Raw genomic sequence first — 10,995 nt, forward strand, 5'->3', positions numbered from 1 at the left:
TGGACACGGTTGCATAGACTCCCCAAGACTCTTGAACCTAGTGCTCTGATACCAAGCTTTGTTACGCCCCGAACCTGGGCCTGGACGTAACACAGCACCCGGTGCCTGATTACATGTGACCGAGTGAACCAACTGGTTGGCTGAATCAATATGTGATATCATAACATACTAAATGCGGAAGATAAACTAATACATACTAATATACTGAAAGTTTGAATGATATAAATCAAGTGCGGAAATACTAACATAAGTCTGAAACATGTTTGTAGCCAACATTGCTTAACATGAAAAGCATGTGACTCTATCTAACTGTTACTCTAGTCTATGAGTCCTCTAATGAAGTACTTAAAATACTGACTATCTATAAATACTGAAAGACTACAAAGTGATAAAAATGCCCTGAAAGAACTGGGGCTCACCAAATAGCTGGTACGAGAATCCTAGCGCTCTGAATCTTCAACCTGTAAATCATTGCCTTCATCGTGAGATGTAGGCCCTTGGCAAAAGGGACGTTAGTACATTTGAATTGCACTGGTATATAAAGCAACTGAAAGAAAGAATTACAAATGTTGAAACTGAAACTAAGCTGATAACTGAGAATTGATAATTGATAACTGAAATGATAACTTTTGAAATTTAAACTGGAATGATAACTGATAGCTGAAATGATACTGATAACTAAATTGATAGCTGATAACTGATAACTGATAACTGATAACTGAAATGATAATTAATAACTGAAATGATAATGGATAATTGAACTGAACAAATGAGGTAAGGATATGAATACTCCCTCTTCTGAATGATAAACAACCTGCTTATCTGAATAAACTACGTCCTTGGGCCCAATATATATGCACAAGATACGGCCTCATGCCCAAGTATACGTATACATAACTATGGCCTCAGGCCCAAAAATGCATAAAGCATCAACTACGGCCTCAGACCGAAATATGAATAAAGCATATAAACTACGGCCTCAGGCCCAATACAGCTGTTCAACATTTAGGAATTTAAAAACAGGAACTGAGAATTGTACTGTAATACATGATGCCGAAATACTGAACCATATTGAGTTACACGATACTTGAATGTTGAATAGAACTGAACTGAGACATGTATTCATGAACTGATTATGAGAACTTATGCTATAACTATTTATGACATGCTGGTAATCTAGACTGAGACTCATGGGAATTAAACACAAGCCTATACTGATTACGCACTGAGCTCACAATGTTCAGAATGAAAGTCATGAACGAATTATGAAGCTAGAGAATAGAAGTTCTGCAACTATTCAGGAAACTAGACTTAACTATATTTCTGAGGCAATTAGTAAAGTCGTAAATGAAACGTAATATAGGGAGAATCATTAACATTCCCAAACATGGAGAGTTAGCCTCACATACCTTAACTTCCTGCTCTTGAGCATAATACAACATTCGCCAACCCTTTCAACTTTAATATATATCAATACAAGTCAAATGGATTCCAAATTAGAAACAATACTCATGTTTTGGTCACTTAGACATTTTATCAAACACTTGGTGGGTATAAAGCTTCATAGCCCTCATTAATGGTGTTTCTACACCCAACAACCCATTCTCTTGCTCATAGATAAATTCTAAAATCTCAATTTGCTATAATCAATACCATTCTTCATCACCCATAAAATAAACAATATTCTTAATAATTAATCAACAACCCAAACCTATAATTGTTCATGCTTTCTATCAAACCCGTAAACTCATATCTCATGAACATAGAGTCTATAGTCATTAATCCAATACTATAATCAAGTAGAGGTGGAAGATATTACCTTTTGAAGTTCGATCCTCTTGAATTCGAGTTCTAGGCTTTCTTTTCTCAACCATGATGTCCCATTTGAATATCTAATGATTTGGAGGGTTTACCCATGTTAATAAAGTATTGGAGAATTGGAATTAACTTAGAATCTCCATTAGAACTTACCTTGGATGGTGGAGGGATCTTTGAGGAGCTGGGTTCTTGAGAGCTTCCCTTTCTAGAGCAAGTTTTTGTGTTTAGGGTTGTGGGGGACGAAGTAGGGCTTTAAAAATGACCCCTCCCCTCTCCCTCCCCCCCCCCCCCGGGTGCGCCCCCGTGCACCTGAAGGCCTGACCACGCACCTGAATGCACAAAATGGCAGTAGCACTGCCACAAGTACACGGCCGCGCACGTGACCATGTGGGCGCGCACCTGGGCGTGCATATTGCGCATTGCTCTGTAAAACGCACATAACGTTTTGCAAAGGGATCCGTTCTGGCTCCACAATATATTGTTGGAAAGCTATTTCAAAGGGATACAACTTTCATGTTTTACGTTTTCCCAAATTTGCAACAGATAATTACGGAATCCTTCTAGAAAACAGACATTCTATAAAATTAATCGATTTTCTCAAATCTTATACACCTCACTCTCCGTCTTGATTCCAAAATAACTCTTTTCACCCATACTCATTCCGATAGGGATTTATATGTCCAAGATGTCATCTTAATACTCATTTAACATGTCTACACCTAGTCCGAATTTACGGAGTGTTACAAAATAGCAGTTGTTACATTCGCAAAGAAAGCTCACTTATAGTTTAATCCCAGATGCAAAATTGATTGTATGGGATGAATTATCTATGGCTAAAAAAAGAATGTTAGAAGGTTTTGATCTACTGTTAAAAGATCTGATGAATACAAATACATTGTTTGGCGGAAAAGTTGTAGTTTTAGGAGGTGATTTCATACAAACTCTTCCAGTTGTGCGGTACGGAAAAAAGGAAGATTTCATTGGTGAAAGTTTGTTATATTCTAGCATTTGGAATGAACTTGAAAAATTAAAGTTATCTGAGAATATGAGAGCCAAAACGGATCCTGCATTTTGTGATTATTTGCTAAGAATTGAAAATGGACAAGAACGAGTCAATTCGGCAGACAAGATTGAAATTCCAAATTCTTTGATTATTCCTTATACAACCGAAAGAGAATCTCTTGATAAATTATTAAGAACGACATATTCAAATTTGAATTCATTATACTCTAATTCATCCTATACAGATTCGCGTGTGATCTTGACAATAAAAAATGATTTCGTTGATGAAATTAATGACATGCTTATTGATCGATTCACAGGAAAATCAAAAATATTTATTGGCACCGATGAGGCTATTGAATTTAACAACCAAACACAACTAGAAGATCTACTACACACTTTAAATCCTCCTAGTTTGCCCCCTTACAAATTATGTTTGAAAGAGAATTGTCCAATTATATTATTACAAAATCTAAATCCATGTGAAAGTTTATGTAATGGCACTCGATTGACCTGTTGTGATTTTAAAAGTTATGTTATTAGTGCTAAGATCACAGTAGGTGATTTCAAGAATATGTATGTGTTTATCCCAAGAATATCATTATTATCATCACAGGATGAAAAAATACATGTTCAGTTCAAAAGAACGCAATTTCCTGTTAGATTGTGCTTCGCTATGACTATAAATAAAGCACAAGGTCAAACTTTAGATTTTGTTGGAATTTATTTGGTCAGTTTTACGTTGCCTTATCAAGAGCAAAGAGTTCAAATTGTGTGAAATTATTGATCCGATCGACCATCTACACCAACTAGACATGATGATCATTCTACATCTAATATTGTTTATGATGAAATCATTAAGAAAGCAGCTGCTTGATGTTTTCGACATAGGCTTCTTCCACAGTTCCTTTGCTGTTTCCCTCTCTTACTATCCTAAGTACACAGTTTTCTGACTTTTTTACGTTCTTAGTTTTGTGTCTTCAATATTTTCATGCTTTAGTCCTAATTTTCATTTATTTCAACTCTCTCACATACTTCAATTTCAGACAGGAGGGGATTGGAGATGATATCTTATGGACAATAAGATAAAAGATTTTTCGAATTTTATTACACAGACATTACATTATACAATCATGTTTCCTACTTAAGGTTAGTTGTTTCATGAAAACAGAGCAATCATGTTGTCGTATTAAAACTGTTGTTCAAGACCCAGCTAAAACACTCCCAGTTTGAGCATCAGCTTCGTCCTGGAGTTGAAATACAAAGCCATCTTCGCCATCCAAATACTCTTGAGGCTTTATGGTTACCTTTATGATCGGGTAAATTGTGGTTCTTTCTGTAGCCTCTTCTGCATTGCTTGTTTTCAGTTTTGGGTCTTAAGAAGAACTTTCAGGAGACTAATGATCGTACTTGCTAATGCAGAAACGTGTGTATTTAATCCTAAAATATACTACCAAGAGTGAACTCCACAAAGAACTACAGAAATGCAAATATTTTACTGAACGACGTATCGCAACTGTTACTTCTTGTTGAAGTACAAAATTGCTTTTACATTTGTTATTAAACTGTAGAATTTCCTTCTTCAAAATCTTTACTTAGAGAATAATGACATTTTGTAGATGAGCAGATGGGGAGTTTTTTTCTTTTAATCTTCGGTTTTGGTCCCCATTCTAGATAGTCTTGAGTGTCAGCAGATTTATATATCTCCAACATTTAACTATATTCATGCCTTTCAGCATCCTAACTACTTTTGAACTGATCAACTGACCATAAATTTTCTTATTTTTTTCTTTATCTTGTGTCTTGGAACAGTATATTGTATCGTTAGCCCGAGCCTTCACATATTGTCATGAGAAACACGTAATACACAGAGATACCAAACCGGAGAATCTTTTGGTTGGTAAACTGCAGCGGCGGAGGCAGGATATTTGCGAAGGAGGTTCAAAAATTTTAAAAATCAAATATACAATGAAAGTCTACAGATTCATAAGTTTATTTTCATAAGTCTACCGTCTACAGTCTACAGTCTACGGATTCATAAGTCTACAATCTAAAAAAATCAGCAATTATTTTCCATAAGTTTATCAAAGCAAATGCAATAGAAAACTCAATAATTTACATTATTAAAGCCTACAGATTCAAGAATCAAAAAATAACAAACAAGAGTCATTAACCTAAATTAAGAATAACCAATAAAATACTAATAAAATTCTGAAAAAGTTAGAAAGAACAAGGAATTTACCTGGGATGCAAGAATAGTAAGCAGCAGCATCAAAGTAGAGAGACTGAAGAGAGAGAGGGAGTGGAGTGAGCCAGCGAGGCAACGAAGAGAGATAGATTTGGTGATTTTAACCCAAAGTCAGTCACGTTTTTGGGGAAAAAGCATATTAAAAGAGACGAGACGAAACAACGTCGTTTCGTTTCGATTAAAATTAAAAAAAAACGTCTGAGGTAAAAAGAATTAGATTGTAGCTAACAGGAATTGAACCTGCAACCTTCTACAAAATCTAAACAACCTTGACCACTAAGCCAAGTTTTTAGCTTGTGTCAAGGGGGTTCAACATATTATATTTATACGTAAATAAATAAATTACCCTTATATGAACAGTGTAATTTTCCGACAAAGGGTGTTCGGATGAACACCTTTCCGCCACCTAAATCCGCCCCCAGGTGTACAGGTATATATTTAGCATTTGTAAACATTTTATAATATGCATTGCAACTTAAATGATGGAGCTCGAATTAAATATTTATAATATTTCTGCTTTTAGGGTTAACTCAAAATTGCATACTTTGGGTGGTCAGTGCATATCTTTAACCGGAAGCGGACTATGTGTGGCACTGAGATATACATTGTGTTAGTCGAAAACAGACTAGCTTCATGTTGTACGAGATACGTTAGAAGTTTAATACAGAAGTTCTATAGTAGCATGGCTTCATGTGGTATCCTTTTTCTTGTTCTTTTTAAACAAAAATCTTTTATTTTCACATGGTATGTATGAAAATTTAGCTTAGCAAATCTTTAACTGCTTTTACATGTTTTGGTGTTAATCCAAATTTTTACTGAAAAATACTGCTAATTGTGTGTGGTTCCTAAGAGATAATAATGGACTTAAATGTAAAATTTCATTGTTCCTCAAATTCCTCCTCCTCTGGTGGTGTACAAATTGACACATTCCAACACTGCGTCTATTATTTTATAACTCGACACACCATATCACTCGCGAAGCGCCAAGTCTCTGTGCCATAAGTGATGGAAGGAGCTCTCAAATCTGAATAACTATCTTCATGTTCCTTTTTTTTAATGGACTTTTTTTAAAATTTTTCTTTTATTGTTGTCCAGTTTCTTGTTTCTTTTTTTTAATGGACATTTTTCTATTGTTGGCATAACAAGAATGTGAAATATTCTTTCCACGAAGGATTATGTGATAAGATATTAGATTGAAGGTTAACAGTTCCACACTTCTAATTTTAAATATCAATTTCATGAGAAGTTTATCAATTACGTACTTGTTATTTGTGGTATTGGATCTGTTTATCAATTACTCTCAAATCCACCGCCACGTAAGTTAATTCATTTGTTATAACCCAGCCCTATAAAATCTCTAGCTTGTATATATTGTGTTTACTATACACCTATATATATATATATATATATATATATATATATATATATATATATATATATATATATATATAATGCCATTTCACTTGCCATTGTTTTAACTTTAAAAATTACCGCTCGATTTCTTTTCCTGATTTTTCTGAAAGGATAACATTATTTCTTCATGCTTTTAGATTTTGATGGCTACTGTTGCCACCACCATTGTCAAAATAGCTTTTGTGTGCACTGGGGATCGGTAAATGTCATCAAATAACTTATCAAGTAAATTAGATTCTTAGTAGCCTGCACTCATCCTGAACTTTCTTAGCCAGGCCTTAGGTGGCTGTAGTTGTATAGTATATGTTTTTGACTATTATGTTTCATCAGATTCTTAATTTTCTATTTTTCTTTTTCAAATTCAGATATGTTAACTTTAATTTATAGTTTCATATTTAAACTGAAGTGGTTTTATAAAGACCCGTCAAATAAATTTGTATAGTATGTTAGAAGAAGAATCATGAATATACTTCTATTTTTCAACCAATATTGGGACTAAAATCTATGTGGACAATTTTAATATTTGATATTTTTAAAAAGGAAATTGAATAGCTTTTACGTCTATGTATATGTCCAATTGAAAGCACCGTAAGTAGTTATTAAATTAAGGTTTTGAGAATGACATTAGGAACTAATCAATGGTACTAAGTGCTTGACCAAAAAATTGTTAAAAGAGAACATGATGGCACTAGCATTCCATGTGCTAAGTAATGAGGTATTTCATTTACTTTTGATCCTAAGAATATTTCCGTCAAATTACACAATAATAAAAGTGGTAGCATGTTGCTAGCATTGCTCTAAACACAAGAAAACAGAAAATATCTAATTGAAGCATAGCTCTAGAATTGGTTGCAAATAAGTGTCCAGCATACATACTTGCAAAGTAAAAATCACTCATGTACTAAATTAATAAATGATATACCTTATTACTTACCATATGATCCACCAAATAACAGAACAGGATATGTCTGTACTGATAAATTACTTTTGTCGATCTCACTATCTCTGTTTCTGACTCGTTCCCCTATCATTCCTTTCCACTGATTTGTACGACAAATTAAGTTATGTAGTTTTACTATGTTTAACAGAATGGAGTTTATGCTGGAATTCTAAACATTGTTTCTAATTTAAGTGGTTCAAATGAGGCAAGTCGTTCAATACTTATGGATGACATCACGGTAAGAAAACTTTGTCTAACTCTTATAAAAGTAAATTCCTTGGTTGATATTGTCCAATGTCATGTTTGCATTATAGTTTTCAGTTGCAATTTATTTAGTTCTCTTGTCATCTGAGTTCAAAAAAAGAAGTTGCTTGATCTTGGGCCTTTAAAAGATTGTAGACTAAAGTCATATACAGAGAGTGTCTTATACTTTGGAGAGAAAAAATTAGAAGAAAATAAAGAATGCGATATAATGTGATTTTGTGGTGCTATGCAAAATCACCAAATTGAGATATTATGGTCATAACATGCTATGCTTTATGTGCTTGTTTATGTGAGATGCGCAACCGTGGATACTAAAATTTCACAAGTTAAATAGAAATACATCAACAGAGTATAACTATATTATTTTGTAAACAGTCCCCCAACCTTTACAAATTACAATTGTGCATTTTAGCAGAAAGATCACTACAACAGCGAAAAAGTATAGTTTTGCTTAATAGTTTGATAAAGAAAAAATATTGGAGTGCCTTGAAAGCTACCTGGAATTGTTATTTGTCCTGGTCCTGGTACTGAAAAATTAATTAGTCAGACCCTAAAATTTGGGCCACTACAAGTCTAACAACCATGTATAGTACATGGTAGAATTTCTATAGTAGATAGTTAGCTCTTTTCTTTTATGTTACATGGTGTAGGTTCTTATTTGATGATTTCTTAGCTTTAGCTTGGCTATAAGAATCTTTTTATATCATTCATTGGTGTCCAAATTTTTCTTTTTTGATATGTGTGTATACTTTATAGTTTTCTTTTATAAAAATTATAATTATAATTATAATTTATTTATTTTTGTAGGATGAAGATGAGTAAACCAACATAGCTAACAATATGGTTTATCTAAAGGTCAAGCTACTTGAAGAAGATTTACTTTTTGGGTTGTTATTAGATTAGAAATTATGACCCTGTAGATGATCTTTTTTTTTAAAGTAAGAACATGTGTTTTAGTAGTATTTAGTTTTTGAAAGTATGTAAATACTTGGTGCATCAGTTGTATTGACCTTTGCAAATATATATCATATATATATATATATATATATATATATATATATATATATATATATATATATATTTGTGATATTTTAAAAGAAAATGTGAATTGTGTATGTAATAACTACACATTTATTATTGCTAGTTGTACAACAGAAAATATAATATTGTTGGCAAAAAGTGGTTTGTGCCCACAACAATAGTTGTTGCTAAAGGCCTTTATAACACATTATTAACTACCCTCTCCCCGATTTTTTGTCACACGTAATATTGTTGCGAAAATAATAATAATTTATTACAACAATAACTTTTGTTGCTAAATATTTTTATAAGCCACAAGTGTGTAACCAAAATATAATTTATGGCAACAATATTTCTTGTTGCGTTAAGTTAGCTTTTGGCAACGACATTTTTTGTTGTTGCAAAAACTTTTTCCATCCGCATTTATTGCAACGGCATGCAATAACTTTTCGATTTTTGCCAAAATACTTTTCGCAACCATATTCAATATATGGCAACGAAAAAAATTGTTGCAAATATCATACTTTCTTGTCAGTTTTCCCATTTAAATCTTGTACATAGCTTCTTAAACCTAAATGATGGAAAAACTATTCCATCCAAATTGTGTGGAGATTTACCTTACCATGTTTACAACTATGCTAAGATGACACTACAATATACCTCTGGTAAAACACTTGCAACTCCTTTGCATTTTCGTTCGTCATTCTACTTCTCCTTCTCTGCTTCTCTTTTAGAAATGCTTATTTACGTACGAATTGGATAAACTTTAAGTTCTTAGCTCCAATACACTGACTAATGTACATGTACATTTACAATCACAAAGCCAGATAAGTTTTGCTGACTGCTTAGCTCTTCAGTACCTTTCTCTTTGATGTTTTGTTTGCATGAGTCTGGAAATTATTGGTGATGCACATGTAAAATATTCCAGTTGATAAATTTTGAGTGTATGAATTTTAATCTTTTTTCCATACTTAGTGGTATTTGCGGAAACATCTTGGATCGAACTGAATGACATAGTTTCTCCAAAGAATAGAGCATAAGAGCAGAACGGTTTGTTTATCTTCGTGGATCTTGGTGATATTATTTGCTGCTCCAGATTTTTCTGTTTCAAGGTAAGCGCATTGTTGAAAAAAAAATAATTTACCAATCTGTCGTGTTGGATTGTTACTACAATTATGTTTGCAAGTCACTTACTAGAGATCTTATATTTGCTGTAGTGCACCTACTATATCTTGATTGCTTTATGATTCTTTCGTTATATTTTGTTCGTTCTGTTGATGCAACAGTATAATGACACATTATTAATTAGTTATCTCGCCATGTTCACCAAATGCTCTACGTATAATTTTTTAGGCTTCCACACTAAGTTCTTTTATGATTGCTACAAGTAGCTCAACTAGTTCTCATATTAACTTTTTCATCCCTCTTTTCTCCTTTCTCATTTTGATTCTTGAAATATTTTCCACTGTAGAGTAAGTCTCCCACTCCTAATCAAGAGACGTATTTGTAAGTTAAACCTATTAATTATCAATATATTTCACTTATATTTCGGATAATCGTAATAATAATCTGAAATAAAGTAAGGTGACAAATGATATAATGAGTATATTTTAGAAATCAAATAAAGTAAAATAAGAACAAGTTATACAAAATGGAGTATCAGATAGGTTTAGTTTAGAAACCAATAAAATAAGTAAAAATATCGTGTTTAAACAATGTAAAACACTCGTTAAATTAAGGAAAACTTACACAAATGTCTCAAATAAGTCTCAACTTACCAACCTCTAGCCATTAGTTATAGACCTACCAAAACTAGTCAATCACATATAAAAATTGAAAAACCAAATAAATAAGGTTCTTTCTCTCAAAGAATCACATGCAAAAATCTCCTTTCATATTTTTAAGTGTGATTAGCAACATTAGATGCAAGACAGAAAGGAAATTGCATGGATGAGGTAGTAAATAAGGTGATGAAATACAAAAAAATATATATAATATTCCAAAAATCTAAGCAAAAAAGAAACTTTTTCAATGGGTATAGTTAAAATTCATTGAAAACATATAGATAAATCAATATATAAAATTTGAGGAAGATTGGAGATGATTTGGACTGATTTTGTATCAAAATTCGTAATTAAATCGAGTTCAAAAAATTCTTCTGCAACACATGTATCAAACATGTATCACGCATGTATCTCACACACAGGTATACATGGATATATATGTGATACACAATTGATACAAATATGATACTTATGTGACACAAATGATACACATATCATTTTTCATG

The 10,995-nt window shown here is 32.6% G+C and overlaps 1 long non-coding RNA gene across 2 annotated transcripts; it reads right to left on the reverse strand.

Annotated features, from left to right (window-relative positions):
• Positions 1 to 202: 202 nt before the first annotated feature.
• LOC138897922 (uncharacterized) lies at positions 203 to 5,167 on the reverse strand. Of its 2 annotated transcripts, none has more exons than XR_011410744.1 (2): positions 5,063 to 5,167; positions 203 to 496 (listed from the first exon to the last, which is right to left on the reverse strand). It is a non-coding gene; the product is annotated as an uncharacterized lncRNA (long non-coding RNA). The 2 variants fall into 2 exon arrangements; XR_011410745.1 differs by lacking the exon at positions 203 to 496 and adding an exon at positions 3,892 to 4,168.
• Positions 5,168 to 10,995: the final 5,828 nt, after the last annotated feature.

The sequence above is a fragment of the Nicotiana tomentosiformis genome, chromosome 1 (assembly GCF_000390325.3).
Source record: "Nicotiana tomentosiformis chromosome 1, ASM39032v3, whole genome shotgun sequence".
In the NCBI taxonomy this organism is placed as follows: domain Eukaryota; kingdom Viridiplantae; phylum Streptophyta; class Magnoliopsida; order Solanales; family Solanaceae; genus Nicotiana; species Nicotiana tomentosiformis.